The sequence below is a fragment of the Triticum dicoccoides genome, chromosome 6B (genome assembly GCF_002162155.2).
Source record: "Triticum dicoccoides isolate Atlit2015 ecotype Zavitan chromosome 6B, WEW_v2.0, whole genome shotgun sequence".
Classification (NCBI taxonomy): Eukaryota; Viridiplantae; Streptophyta; class Magnoliopsida; order Poales; family Poaceae; genus Triticum; species Triticum dicoccoides.
Genome location: NC_041391.1, coordinates 248,944,574 through 248,961,359, shown reverse-complemented (window position 1 = coordinate 248,961,359; position 16,786 = coordinate 248,944,574).

Below are 16,786 nucleotides of genomic sequence, written 5' to 3'. Positions count from 1 at the left end.
AGATTGGTGTGGCTTTGAGTCGGGGTCCTGACAGTTTTGGTATCAGAGCTTGACTGCGTGTAGGATTACCAAGCCAAACTGGTCGAAGTTGAGTCTAGAAATTCTTTAGTTATATAAGGGAATTGATTATGGGATGGAACGTAAGGCTCTTTTTACTCCTTATACCTTATTCCCTCTGATCCGAGTGATCTTATCTTTCCTGCGGGGTTAAGGAACTAGGCTAACTCCTCTTTCTATCAGGATCATGTGTTACTACCCTGTAGACTTGTAAGATTGTTGAATTCAAGCCTCAGTTCAGTTCCTACTAGTTCTGTATGTTGACTGTTGATCTCGAAACCTTGATATTGTGCTTCTGAGTGGCTGTGCCACCATTTTTGTAGCATGTCTCAAATCTTTTTTGAGCATTTACAGCCGTTATGCTGTCCGAGCCATCCCAGGTTTCTACACAGTCTGATGCATTTGCAAATCCCTTCCTCCTGTTCCCGATGTTCCTTTGGGCCAGATCAACCACACTAACTTGTGTGTTGAGGTACTTCATTGCCTCAGCATTTATGTTGGACGTACTATTATGACCCTAGGTGTCTAGAGTATCACCTAGCAATCCAGCCATGTTTTGTGTCCCAGTGTGATGATTCCGACCACCATCGTTCTTGAAAGCATCCCGTGATGCCACTTAGTTAATAGGCATTCCACTCCTGGGTTTTGAACCCGAGATTCACCTTACTTACCTCGTGTTGATAGCGTTTGCTAGTTCCTTCAGGATATTAGCAACCTTGCGATAGTTCTCGAGGTTCGTGGTGTATCCTTCTTCCAAATACCATGAACTATTTATGGCAGAAGTTCTTGAACCAAGAGACCACAACAAGAGTGAACTCGATGAGTTCCCCATTCTATATTGCAACTCTGCCAGTTCTACCTTCTCCGCATGGGTTATCAGGAAGAAATATGTTGAACTCGTTCGACATACTAATATATGCATCCACAACTCAGAAAGTTATATGTTCCATGAGTTGTCCCCCCTTAGTTGTATTCTAACCTTCCCCTATCAATTGATAGTCAAGAGTATGCGTGCATTCGTTCATCGATGCCTATTACTCTTGTGGTCCGTCAAGCCATTCTATTCTGGAATGACTAGGAGAAACAAACTCTAGTACCTCATCCATATCCAGGATTGGGTCAAAGCAGTTGTATTCCGCAGATCAAAATGCAATCAAGATTTTGGTCTGTTCTACCCTGAAGTATTACCCACTTTATGTCAGGAATGTCATGAGAATTGCACCTTCTCTTAGGAATTCTTGACGCAGTGATACTTCTTGCCATCATTATTCATTTCTCAGTTCTGTGTTGCCGTAGCCGGATTGCCGACAAGTGAACCGTGATGTGAGAAATCTATACTCCTAGCAACTCTATTGCTTGGTAGTTAAATGGACAATAATGTCGGATTTCGGGTTCCGGCAGACCCTTGAGGTTCGAACACTGGGGTGCACGCGGAGATTTTGCCCTCTACCTACCTGTTCCTCACGGGCTCGCTGAGATCTAAACTACGAAGGGAACAACACAAGAGACACAGAGTTTATACTGGTTCAGGCCACCATTGTGGTGTAATACCCTACTCCAGTGTGTGGTGTGGTGGATTGCCTCTTGGGCAGATGATGAACAATACAAGGAAGAACAGCCTCGCGAGGGTCTGTTCTTGGATGGTGCGATGAACTGCTAGGAGGGGTTCAGTCGCTCTATCTACTGGTTTCTTGGTGAGGATCCAGATGCCTCTACCCTGGGGGTGGCTAGTCCTATTTATAGGCAAAGGCCCTGGGCCTCTTCCCAAATATTGAGCGGGAAGGGTGCCAACAATTGGCCATTTTGAAGGGGAACATTGGGTACACTTATCCTGACTAAAGTTGGTCCTCGCCTGGCAAAGGCTCTGGTGGTGACGCCTGCTTGGGCTCCACAATGACTTCCTTCCTGCCATTGGGCTGGTCTTGGTCTTGTTGCACCGAAATGGATGCCTTTGCTTGATGCTCTCGCCTGCGCTTGCTCCCTTTGCACCAAAGAGGAAAGGAGGACACTGCGCGGGCTGGCGCCCGACTGGCGCCCTTGGTCATCATGTCTTGCGTCATGGGGCACCTCGCGAGGTACCTCGCCTTGATCGCTCCACCTCCTCGTGAGCCAGCCTGATGAGGCCGGGCCTGAGGAAGCTCCTTGTCATCCGCCCCACGAGGCTTGGCCCCTTGCGAGGGTCTTGAGATTGTGTTGATGAAGATGGGCCATGCTGGGCCCCCTTTGAGCCACGTCGCAGGCCGCAGGCAGGCAAGTCTGGCGACCCCCGTTCCCAGAACGCCGACAAATAACCTCATTCTTAGCGTGTTGTTTCTTGAATCATCATTCTAAGATAGATTGTGCTACCTAGTCCTTATTTCCGGTGCACTCCTCGGTCAATGAGTTAGGATTGTGTCAATCCCTCGCTCTTTGATCATATCGTCTTGCCCTGAAAAGCAAGATTATTCTTGAGCTTAGTAACATATCGGTGGTTTGTGATTTTCCGAATATCTTCTCGGAGGTATCACCAGGTTGTCACCTGACCGCTATGTTGAGTTCGTGATCAAGTTGGTTTTCTTGTAAACCACCCTTTCTCCAAGAATCTGTGTGGGATACCCCTGAGCTAGTTGGTTAAGCCAAACGACAACTTGGAGTGTTGGAAGATAAAAGCTTGTGTGACTTAGTTCATGTTAAGGGATATCTTTTTGTGTGTGTGTGTTGAAGAAAGATGATGTCTTCACCGATTGGTCCCTGTGATCAGTTAATGGACCTATCATCTTATCCAATCTTTGATTTGAGTGTGGGCTATTCTCAAATCAAATCAGAACCAACGATGTTTGTAATGTTGTCTTACTCGTGGATTTTCCTGGAGCATACACCATTATATCTTTTGGGTCTGACCAATACTATCACCTTGTTCACATAGTTATGGAATTCCATCTCCATGGGCATCTGGATGAATTGTTGTTGAGCCCATCGACAACATCCTTATCTCCTCCATGATTTTATTGAACATTAAGCTAGTGTTGGAAACTTGTGTAAGCATTTTCTTCATGCCCCGTTCATGAAGTATATGTTTGGATGAAAGAAGTGACTTCCTATCATTCATGTGCATTCGATGCAAGTTGCCGCCGTGGATTTGAGAAAGTTAGTTTTGCTTCCCCTGGAATCGTCCCAAGTTAGTCATGCATGTGCGAAGTATTCTGTGGTTTGGTAGATTAATTACCTCCACTCCATGCGTAATTCCTAGCACCCCAAGCCACTGATTGATTTGTTCATGGAAAAGAAGTCCAGCGCGCGTAAAGACTTCAAAATCCCTGATGATGGTTCCCCACCTAAACTCGGTAGTGTTTTATTATAAGACTACTATGTGGTCATGCTTGTCTGGGACAGCGTAATCACATGTGTATAGCAGAACCAGCTCAGGTTTTGGAGCTTGCTATCGTAGTTCATTTCCCGAGAATCTCGCAACGTCATCTCGTCGATTTGTGTTGCATACTTTCACTTTTCTTTCTAGACTGGACGAGTCTGGAATATTTTGACACCAACCATACCTGAATCTCAGGAAGATATGATGGTTGGGATGTTTCCCAAGAACTATAATATTGGTCTTTGTGTAACCGGTTAAGTGGATGCCGTGGCCAACACACCCAGCCGGAAGACCTATTGTTGTAGTATCTCGATTGAAGAAGTTGGCCACCTCCCCATAAGGATTTCTTAGGATTTACTCCCTAGTTGTTCCTTATGGATTTTTTGTGCTCCCAAAGTCCAACCTTCACTTGATGTTCTAGATATCAAACCATATCTATGAATGGGATACGCTAGTACATCAAGGAGAACATTAGAAGCGGAGTGCTAAATGTCTCTCGGTCGATCATCCAGATTTTGTCCCCTTGGTCTCGCTAAGGTGAAATCTGAGAAAGTGTTATCTTCCTTTGCATCTGCATCGTCCATCACTATACATCATGGTAGTATGTTGTGTTGCTAGGATCCTTGACACGGATATTGGTAAAACCTTGATGAATATGGAGATGCTCAAGTTCTTGAGAGCACGCACAAGCACTAGGTGTTATCATTGGCACTAACTAGGATTGCTCGTAGTTTCTTCGGTTATACTATAACTTTTCCAATCAGTGGACTCACTCTCTACTGTTGAGCTTCTCCCCGGTTACTAAAATCATCCCTTGTGTTGTTTTCAACAAGGTAATCCACATCATCCATTCTAATCCGGGTATACCATTCTACCGAACCCCTCCCAACGATCGCTCGAGAATTGCCTTAGGCTGGTATAAAGAGTTTCAGTGATCTCAAAATCAAAGGTAATTCTTTCTATCACTTAAGGGGATATCTACAAATCACCCTCCTCCAGGATGTCTCGTTGTGGTATCATGGCAACTCAACTCCTCCCTACATTGACAACCATTCACCACTCTCTCAGGTGTGGAATTGTTGTCTACCTAGTGAACCCTCGTCATCTGTTACACTCCATCCCTTTGGATGTATGCTTCGTGTCTCAGCTCGAGAGATGCTCTATGCCTCATTCCGTGAGTTGATCGTTAGTTGCTCGATCTTTGAGGAGATCAGTTCCGTAGAATTTCTTTCTATCGTCATCGTGGTGGATGAAGATCTCGAAAGCAAAGACGTCAAGATCAATTTGAATCAATGAACCAACATCTTCGAGAATGGCAGTTGGATCCTGAAGATCGTGATAGTTTTGTGACCCCCTTTCCTTTTACCTCACGTCTTGAATCTCGAGACGAGATTCTTGTTTAGTGGGGGTGAGTTGTCACAGCCCTAGCATGATCATCATGTCATCATGTCTAAATTCCATTTAAATATGCAATGGGGATTCTCCAACCCTAGCACCAAATGAATTCAACTAAGGTCAAAATAAAATCTTTTTCATTGAACTTAAAATGCCCTTTAAAAATGTTCAACATGTCTGGATTGAGGTGGAAGCATCTACCAAAAATGGTTTACATTTTGCAGGACATATTTGGGCTTTGAATTAATTCAAACATATTTGAATTGGAGCTATTTAAATGCTATATATATTTTAGGTGCTCCAAAAATGTTGGAAATTGTTATGGGTCACTGGAATAATTCAGACAGCACCCCTAATTATTTCCAGGATTTTATAAAATTGTTTAGTATTCTACTAAATCAAAACAAAACAGAACAAGTAGAAAACATAAACAATTTAAATTAGAAAACAGAGAGAGTTACCTGGCCGGCCTACCTGGCCTGGCACTGTTACAGCCCAGCTGGCCAGCCCACCTAGCAGCCCAGCCCACTGGCCTCTGCCAGTCATCGTCGTCCTCCCGCCAGTCGGACATGGCGCGTGTGCTCCGCGCGCCATGCGAGCTCCTTGCCTTCCTGCGTCCCCGCCGCCCTGGATGCCTCCCCGGCCGCCCCTCACTCTCTCTCGAGCTCTTCCCCCTCCTCTGCTCTCTCTCCCTCCCATGCCCGAGCGCAGCCGTCGCCACCGCTGGTCGTTGCCGCGACCACCGACCTCCCCGCGCCCATTCGAATATGCCACGAGCTCCGACTCGACCCCCGCGTCCTCTGGACCAAGCCAGGCGCCACCAGGAGCTCCATGACGATGTCCCCGACCCCTTCTTCCTCCTCGGGTCGTCGGAGATCCCCTTCGCCGCCCGCTTGCTCCGACGCTTCCCCGAGCCAAGCGAGCTGCCCATCCAACTCCCTGTGAGCCCCGTCGTCATCTCCCCCTCTCCCCTTGGTCGATTTCTCGCTGCAACGCCGATGACCGCGAGTCCCATATGCCGCCGCCGCACGAGCTCGTCGCCGACGAGGCTCCAGTGACCAAATGATCTCGTGGTGCCTCCGTTGGGTTCGGGAGCTCTTGTAGATCACGTAGGTGCAAACCGCTGGTCCTCCCGCCCGTCGTGTCGTCGATTCCGTCGACACCAGAGCTCCGGCCGCCGCCCAACTCGCCGCTGCCGCCGCTACAGACCACCTCGCGCCATCTCACTGCCACCCCTGGATGCGCACTAGCCCCAGGTTGCCATAGAACCCAACCGCGTCGCAAGCCGTGCCATGTGGGTGATTCCCGAGCCACCATGCCGCCGCGTTCGCGTGCTCGCCGGCATTCAACTCCGGCGTGCTGACGTGGCACCGTCGTTAGGAACTAATTACACCGCTAATTAACCCCCTCTGTCACTGACATATAGGCCCCTCGCCCAAATTAACCCCGGGATTTATTTCCTGTTTATTTTAGATTAATCTAGTGGCCCCATGCGTCAGGTTTGACCCTGCTGACGTGGCCGTTGACCAGGCCCACATGTCAGCTACACTAGCCAGCTCTGTGACACTGACCAGTGGGTCCCACGCATCAGGTTTGACCTGGACCGTGCCCCGTTGACCTGCTGACGTCATGATGATGTCAGGCTGACGCAGTAATCCTTTTCTGGAATTTAAATAAATCTTAAATGATTTGTTTAATTCAGAAAATATCCAAAACTTTGAAAAATCATAGGAATTCAACCGTAACTCCAAATAAGATAAATTATATATGAAAAATGATCAGACAAATCCAATCTACCCATCTGTACCATTTTCATGCATGTTAGATGTCAGGACCCCGACTCAATGCCACATCGATCTAGCATGTAACACCTCATATCACTTTGCGGCCTCACGCACGGTATTCCCACGGGTGTCGCCTTACCTTAGTCCGGGACCGTTTGCGCCTTTTGGCACACGTATATGACAGTGTCGCTAGCATCCATATGATAAGGAGCCCGGGCTGACATGGCTAGTCGTAAACCCAAAGTGGCACAGACTTACAGGGACAAGCATCCATGACCCAACATCGAACGTGTCGGTCATCAGCAAATGGATCCAGACTGTAGCACTGGGCTAGCAGGACTCCGGTGAACCGGGTTGTAGTGGGCTAGCAGGACTCCGGTATTCATCGCGTGACATTTCCCCGAAGGGACAGACACAGGAACGAAGAAGGACACATGCCGGCCAGCCTAAGTGTTCCGGAGCAGTAGCAAGCTACCATGGCTCGTTGGAAACACTAGGAGACATTTCCCGGTAAGAGAGGCTACTAAAGATAAACAACTAGATGGTCAGATCCCACACATACCAAGCATTTCAATAACATACACACAATATGCTCGATATGTGCAAATACAACATGGCATCACAACATGACTCTATGACTCAAGTAATCTATTCAATAGGCTCCGAGGAGCGAGATATTACAAACATGGGTCTCACGACCCCACAATCAGAGCATACAAGTCAAAGCACAAGCGGAAGCTATCATGTCTGAGTACAGACATCTATAAATGAAAAAGGCTGAGAAGCCTGACTATCTATCAGATCCTGCCAAGGGCACAAGATCGTAGCTGAGGTATCAAGCTAAACGACGAAGTCCAAGCGGAACTACTAGTGAGACTGAAGTCTCTCTGCAAAACATAAAATAGGCAAACGTGAGTACAAATGTACCCAGCAAGACTTACATCAGAACTAACTACATATGCATCATTATCAACAAAGGGGTGGTGGGGTTTAACTGCAGCAAGCCAGCTTTGACTCGGTGGCTATCCTAAACTACGACTGCAAGCGACTCTTTTGAGGTGGCGCACACGAGTCCACATATTCACCATATCAATACACCACTATGGATCCGCTCCCGTCTCCCTACGAGAACGCCATCCATAGCACTCACGCTTATCTTGCATATTTTAGAGTATCCACTTTCACTTGTCTATGAACTATGCAAGGGGTCCAAGTTTCCATATCCGAGGAATCCGGCTATTCGAATAGATAATGATAACCCTGCAGGGGTGTACTTCTTCACACACGCTCCCGCCACTTACCGCCCTGTACACGTCATGTACCTCGGCAACCTTCAAGCGGAAACCGGGCGAGGGAGTCGGCCACGGCCTGACTAACCGAACAAGTCTCTAGTCCAGGTTTATCGCCTATTCGGGTTCCATCCGCAAGGAGATCCGGCCGGGGTGTCGCTCACGGCCCCAAACGATGTGAGCAGGGTTCCCAAGCCCACCATCCGGGTGCCACTTGGTACACCGTGCCACTGTGCCTAGTCTGTCCCAAGCCCACCTGTACCGGGTGCCACTTGGTAGACTACTAACACTACCTACAAACACCAGAAACTAGTTGCAACTCCTGGACAGAGATCATGTTGATTAATAAGTCGAGAGGGGTCGAGTTACCGGAACCCAATGTGTGGTAGTAGCTGTTCATGGATCACAAACACAGAACTCAGTTCCTGAGGACGGCTGCAATGAGACAACCCACCATGTACTCCTACATGGCCTCTCACCGCTACCTTTACCAAATCGTGTTCACACACTTAGCTCATACACAGTAGGACATGTTCACACGCCTCTGATTCATCCCCGACGAATCAGACCTGACTCAACTCTAAGCAGTAGCAGGCATGACAAACAAGCATGAATGAGTAGGCACAACAGGGCTCAAACAACTCCTACTCATGCTAGTGGGTTTCATCTATTTACTGTGGCAATGACAGGTCATGCAAAGGATAAAGGGTTCAGCTACCGCAGCAAGTATCAAATATGTCGTTGTTGTCCTAATGCAGTAAAAGAGAGCAGGAGCGAGAGAGTGGGATTTTATCGGAATGAACAAGGGGGTTTTGCTTGCCTGGCACTTCTGAAGATAACATTGAGTCTTCATCAGTGTCAACGATCACATCATCGGTATCGCGTCTATCGAGAGGGGACAAATACCGGCAACACAGAAAAACACAATCAATGCAATGCACAATATGATGCATGATCATGACATGGCAAAATGAATGTGTTTTGAGCTAATGCAACTAGCAACAGATTAAATGAAGTTGGTTTGAATACAAGATTCAAATTCAAACTCCATATGTGATTATTTAAATGCCCTTTATATGATTTGTGCTAAACAGCACCTATAAGTTGTTCTAACATGCATGAAAATGGTACAGATGGATTCCTTGAATTTTTCTGATAATTTTTCATATATAAATTATTTAATTTGGAGTTACGGTTAATTTTCTATGATTTATTGAAGTTTAGGCATTTTCTGAATTTAATAAATCATTTCTGATTTATTTAAAACTCCAGAAAACAATTACTGCATCAGCCTGACGTCATGATGACGTCAGCAGGTCAAAGGCGTCGACCAGGTCAAACCTGACCAGTGGGGTCCACTGGTCAGTGACCCAGTCAACTAACCAGGTTAGTTAGCCCTAACTAACTTAGTTAGCCGGGCGGGGCCCGCATGTCAGTGGCTCACCTAATTAACTAAATTAATTAACACTAATTAACCTAATACTAATTAAGCAGGCGCCTGGGCCCACACGTCAGGGGTCAAACCCCGGGTCAAACCCGCCGGAGTTGACCCGCGGCTTGTCGCTGACGACGCCAGCAACGGCGGAGGGCGTCGGAAACGCTCCTTCGGCGACCAAATCGGCGACTGAGGGGCTCTACGCGTAGCTGGGAGTCGTCCGCATCCATCAGTGCAAACGGCAGGGGCTGGGGTGGTCGGAATCAGCAACGACGGCGAGCGAGGCGGCGGCCGGAGCTCGGGTGGGTGCGGGGTTAGCGCTGCGGCTTGCAAACGAGCTAGCTGCCACGCTAGCGTTACTCCACGGGTCATTGCGAGTGCAACGGACGCACGCGCGGGGCCATTTGGTCACCGGGGCTTCACCGGCGACGAGCCCGTGCGGCGGAGCGTTTCGGCTCCGGTGGAGGGAGCGGCTACGGGGCGAATTAGTCGACGAGGCATGGGGGAAACGATGTAGCGGCTCACCGCGGTTCTTCTGGTGCTGCTGGCGAGGCAGGGGAGGCACGGGGTCTGGCGAATCGACGGAGGGGAGCTTCGGTGGCCGGCGACGGAACGGCGATGGTGGCGGCGTTGCAGGGCTTCCGGAGGGCCGTGGGTCGGTGGGGAGGAAGGAGGGGGTCGAGGCGGAGCTCGTGGGTGTGTCGGAGAGGCTAGGGGTGGCCGGTGGCCACGAGAGAGCTCGTCAGCGGCGGCGGGTGTGTTCGGTGGCTGCGCGCGAGAGAGCCAGAGGAGGAGAGGAGCTCGGGGAGAGAGTGAGAGGCCTGGGGGGGTGCGTGGCGTCGCGGGCATCGAGGAGGGAGGCAGGGAGGCTGCCACGGCGAAGCAGGAGGTGGCCGGCCCTCTTCGGGCGCGCGCCACGCCTCGCCTCTGCCTACTGGCAGAGGAAGAAGAGGACAAGGGGGGGGGAGGAGGTGGGCTGGGCCAGCGGGAGGAGCTGGGCCGGCTACAGGTAAGTGGCCCAGGTAAGCTGGGCTTCTCTCTTCTGTTTTGTTTTTTTTCTAATTATTTCAGTTTTCTATTTTGCAGGTTTGTTTTGAATTTGGTTTTGAAACCAATTCAATTTATTTTGCTTCTGACAATATTTTTAGGAGCTAAAAGAATTAAAACAATGCTCCACAAAAATATTTCAGAATTATTGGACCTATATTTATTTAACAGTAGATATAAGTCCAATTCAAATAGCTATGATTTAAATTCAAAGTCCCAACAATAAATCCTTAAAAATGTTCAATATTTTGGTTGGGACCAGAACCCTTACCAAAAATTATCAAACATTTTAGAGGAGCCATTTGGAGCAATGAATAAGATTTCTAGGGTTTTTGCCCCTCTTTTATTTAGGGTTTTGAGGCTTCCAATAATTCCCTCAGTTCAAATTTTCAGAATTTAAATATGATGCACACATGAGCTAGCCTAGAGCACTACCAGCAGCTAGGGATGTGACAACTCACCCCCACTAAACAAGAATCTCGTCTCGAGATTCAAGCGTAGGGTAGGATGAAGGGGAAACGCAAACTAGTACGATCTTCATGATCCAGGTTGCACTTCAGTTGAACGTTGATTCATTCACCATCATTGTCTTGATGTCTTGCTCTGAGAAATCCTGCCAACAAGACCTGGAGATAAAGAGACTCTAGAAGGGTCGATCTCCTCGAAGATCGAACAACTCAGAATTAACTCACGGAATGAGACATAGAACCATCTCTCGGATTGAGACACGAGATACACATCAAGAGGGGTGGAAGAAACGGATGACGAAGGTCCACTAGGTGGACAACAATTCCACACTTAAAAAGGTGGTAAACGATTGCCAACGTAGGGAGGAGTTGAGTTGCCATGATACTATAACGATGCACCTTAGGGAAGGTGACTCGTAGAAATATCTCCTTAAGTGGCAAAAAGAATTACCTTGATTCAAAGATCAATGAAACTCTTTAGGCCAGCCTAAGGCAATTCTCAAGCGATCGTTTGTAGGGGGTCGGTAGAATGGCATACCCGGACTTGGATGATGTGGATTACCTTGTTGAAGACGACGTAATGGATGAATTTGCTTATCACCGGAAATGGAAGAGACCCATGGTAGAATGGCACATTGGCAGTGCAAGCTGGGAACAAAATGCAAATGCTGGGAATGATTCTGGTAACTGGGGAAGAACCCAACAATAGAGAGTGAATTCACTGTTTGAGAAGGTCATAGCATTGCCGAGGAAACTGAGAGCAAACCCAGTTAGTGCCGATGATAACACCTAGCGCTTGTGCGTGCTCTCAAGAACTTGAGCATTCCATAATCATCAAGGTTTTACCAACATCCGTGTCAAGGGTCCGGTAACACAACTTACTACCATGATGAATGGTGATGGAGGATGCAGATGCAAATGAAGATAACACCTTCTCAGATTTCACCCTTGGCGGGGCCAAGGAAATAAAATCTGGATGATCGACCGAGAGACATCTAGCACTCCGCTTCTAATGTTCTCCTTGATGTGCTAGTGTAACCCATTCATAGAAATGGTCTGGTATCTAGAACATCAAGTAAAAGGTCGGACTTCGGGAGCAATAGAATCCATAAGGAACAGTTACGGAGATAAATCCTACGAAATCCTTATGGGGAGGTGGCCAACTTCTTCAATCAAGATACTACAATAATAGGTCTTTCGGCTGGGTGGTGCTGGCCATGACATCCACTTTACCGGTTATCGAGGGACCACTATTATAGTTCTTGGGAAATATTCCAACCATCATATCTGCCTGAGACTCAGATTTGGTTGGTGTTAGGACATTCCAGACTCATCGAGTCTAGGGAGAAAAATGAAAGTTTTGCAACACAAATCGATGAGATGACGTTGCGATATTCTCAGGAAATGAACTACGATAGCAAGCTCCAAAACACGAGCTGGTTCTGCTACAAACATGTGAACATGTTGTCCCAGACAAGCATGACCACAAGGTAGTCTTATAATAAAACACTACCGAGTTCTGGTTGGGAACCATCATCGAGGATATCACAGTTCTTGGTTAAGCCCGGGTTAGCTCTTAAAAGAACTCCTTCTCCTAGAACAAATCAGTTAGTGGCTTGGTGTGCTAGGATACACATATGGAATGAAGATGATCAGTCTAACAGACCATAGAATTCTTCGCACGTGCATGACCGACTTGGGATGATTCCAGAGGAGCAAAAACAAACTTTCTCGGATTCACGACGGCAACTTACATCAAAATGCACATGAATCAAAGGAAGTCACTCCTTTCATCAAACAAGTACTTCATGAGCTAGCATGAAGAAAATGCTTTCAAAAGTTTCCAACACTAACTTAATGTTCAACAACATCATGGAGGAGATAAGGATGTTGTCAATGGGCTCAACAACAACTCATCGGAATTTCCATATCACTGAACTTCCACCATCATGTGAACACGGTGATAGCATTGGTCAGAACCAAAAGATATAATGGTGTATGCTCGAGGGATCAACCACGAGGAAGACAACATTACGAGCATCGTTGGTTCTGACTTGACTTGACGATAGCCCACATTCAAATCAAAGGATTGATAAGACAATAGGTCCAGCAACTGATCACATGGACCAATCGATGAAGATATCATCTTTCTTCAACACACACTACACAAGAATATCCCTTTGGAACGAACTAAGTCAGGCAAGCTTTTATCTTCCAACCCTCCAAGTTATTGTTTAGCTTAACCAACTAGCTCAGGGATATCTAACACCGATTCTTGGAGAGAAGGTGGTTCACAAGAAACCAACTTGATCACGAGCTCAACATAGCGGTCAGGTGACAACCTGGTAATACTTCTGAGAAGATATTCAGAAAATCACGAGCCACCGGTATGTTACTAAGCTCGAGAACAATCTTGCTTTTCAGGGCAAGACGATATGATCAATAGAGCAAGAATTTGAAATAATCCTAACTCATCGATCGAGGAGTGAACCAGGAGAATGGGCTAGGTAGCACGATCAATCTTAGAATGATGATTCAATAACCAACACACTAAGAATAAAATTATTGTCTTTTAACTACCCAGCAACGAGGTTGCTAGGCGTATTGATTTCACACATCACAATTCATTTGTCGGTATTCCGGTTGCATCAACACGAAGACCGAGGAATGACTAATGACGACAAGAAGTATCACTGTACCAGGAGTTCATAGGATGGTGTGCAATTCCTATAACAATCCCGATTTAAAGATGGTAATACTCCAAGGTAGAACAGAACAAAAGCTGGATTAGCAATTTGATCTGCGGAGCACAACTTCTTTGACCCAATCCTGGATATGGAAGAGGTACTGGAGTTTGTTTCTCCTAGTCGTTCTGCGAAAGAATGGCTTGACGGACCGCAAGAGTAATAGGCATCGATAAACGAACGCACGCATACTCTTGACTATCAATTGATAGACGAGGGCCAGAAAACAACTAAAGAGGGACAACTCAAAAGAACATATGATTTTCCAAGTTGTGGATGCATGGACTAGCATGTCGAACGAATTCAACATATTTCTTCCGGATAACCCATGCAGAAAGGTAGAACTGGCAGAGTCACAATATAGAATCGAGAACCCATCGAGAGCACTCTGATTGTGATCCTTCGATCAGCGAGGAACATCTGCCATAAACGGTTCATAGTATTTGGAAGAAGGAAATACCACGGACCTCGAGGACTAATGCAAGGGTTACTAATATCCTGAAGGAACTAGCAACACTATCAACATGATTTAAGTAGAGTGAATCTTGGGTTCAAAAACCCAGGAATAGAATACCTACTACTAAGTAGCATCACGGGATGCTTTCGAGAATGATGGCCAGAATCATCACACTGGGAACACAAATCATGGCTAAATTACTAGATGATCCCCTAAGACACCTAGGGTCATAATAATAACTCCAACATAAAGGTCGAGGCAGTAAAGTACCTCAACTCACTGATTTGTGTGATTAATCTGACCAAAGGCACATCGGAAACAGGAGGAAGGGATTTGCAAATGCATCAGACTATTTAGAAACCTGGAATGACTCGGACAGCATAACGGCTGTAAATGCTCAGAAAAGATTTGAGACATTCACAAAAATGGTGGCATAACCACTCAGAAGCACAATATCAAGGTCTCGAGATCAATAATTAACATACAGAGGTAGTAGGAACTGAAACGAGGCTTAAGTCAAACAATCTATAAGTCTACGGATTAGTAACACGTGATCCTGATAGAAAGAAAAGATAGCCTAGTTCTTAATCCCCGCAGGAAAGATAAGATGACTCAGATCAGAAGGCATAAGGTATAAGGAGTAAAAAGAGCCTTACGTTCCATCCCACAATCAATTCCCTTATATAACTAAAGAATTTCTAGACTCAATTTCGACCAGTTTGGCTTGGTGATCCTACAGGCAGTCAAGCTCTGATACCAACGCTGTCAGGACCCCGACTCAATGCCACATCGATCTAGCATGTAACACCTCATATCACTTTGCGGCCTCACGCACGGTATTCCCACGGGTGTCGCCTTACCTTAGTCCGGGACCGTTTGCGCCTTTTGGCACACGTATATGACAGTGTCGCTAGCATCCATATGATAAGGAGCCCGGGCTGACATGGCTAGTCGTAAACCCAAAGTGGCACAGACTTACAGGGACAGGCATCCATGACCCAGCATCGAACGTGTCGGTCATCAGCAAATGGATCCAGGCTGTAGCACTGGGCTAGCAGGACTCCGGTGAACCGGGCTGTAGCGGGCTAGCAGGACTCCGGTATTCATCGTGTGACATTTCCCCGAAGGGACAGACACAGGAACGAAGAAGGACACATGCCGGCCAGCCTAAGTGTTCCGGAGCAGTAGCAAGCTACCATGGCTCGTTGGAAACACTAGGAGACATTTCCCGGTAAGAGAGGCTACTAAAGATAAACAACTAGATGGTCAGATCCCACACATACCAAGCATTTCAATAACATACACACAATATGCTCGATATGTGCAAATACAACATGGCATCACAACATGACTCTATGACTCAAGTAATCTATTCAATAGGCTCCGAGGAGCGAGATATTACAAACATGGGTCTCACGACCCCACAATCAGAGCATACAAGTCAAAGCACAAGCGGAAGCTATCATGTCTGAGTACAGACATCTATAAATGAAAAAGGCTGAGAAGCCTGACTATCTATCAGATCCTGCCGAGGGCACAAGATCGTAGCTGAGGTATCAAGCTAAACGTCGAAGTCCAAGCGGAACTACTAGTGAGACTGAAGTCTCTCTGCAAAACATAAAATAGGCAAACGTGAGTACAAATGTACCCAGCAAGACTTACATCAGAACTAACTACATATGCATCATTATCAACAAAGGGGTGGTGGGGTTTAACTGCAGCAAGCCAGCTTTGACTCGGTGGCTATCCTAAACTACGACTGCAAGCGACTCTTTTGAGGTGGCGCACACGAGTCCACATATTCACCATATCAATACACCACTATGGATCCGCTCCCGTCTCCCTACGAGAACGCCATCCATAGCACTCACGCTTATCTTGCGTATTTTAGAGTATCCACTTTCACTTGTCTATGAACTATGCAAGGGGTCCAAGTTTCCATATCCGAGGAATCCGGCTATTCGAATAGATAATGATAACCCTGCAGGGGTGTACTTCTTCACACACGCTCCCGCCACTTACCGCCCTGTACACGTCATGTACCTCGGCAACCTTCAAGCGGAAACCGGGCGAGGGAGTCGGCCACGGCCTGACTAACCGAACAAGTCTCTAGTCCAGGTTTATCGCCTATTCGGGTTCCATCCGCAAGGAGATCCGGCCGGGGTGTCGCTCACGGCCCCAAACGATGTGAGCAGGGTTCCCAAGCCCACCATCCGGGTGCCACTTGGTACACCGTGCCACTGTGCCTAGTCTGTCCCAAGCCCACCTGTACCGGGTGCCACTTGGTAGACTACTAACACTACCTACAAACACCAGAAACTAGTTGCAACTCCTGGACAGAGATCATGTTGATTAATAAGTCGAGAGGGGTCGAGTTACCGGAACCCAATGTGTGGTAGTAGCTGTTCATGGATCACAAACACAGAACTCAGTTCCTGAGGACGGCTGCAATGAGACAACCCACCATGTACTCCTACATGGCCTCTCACCGCTACCTTTACCAAATCGTGTTCACACACTTAGCTCATACACAGTAGGACATGTTCACACGCCTCTGATTCATCCCCGACGAATCAGACCTGACTCAACTCTAAGCAGTAGCAGGCATGACAAACAAGCATGAATGAGTAGGCACAACAGGGCTCAAACAACTCCTACTCATGCTAGTGGGTTTCATCTATTTACTGTGGCAATGACAGGTCATGCAAAGGATAAAGGGTTCAGCTACCGCAGCAAGTATCAAATATGTCGTTGTTGTCCTA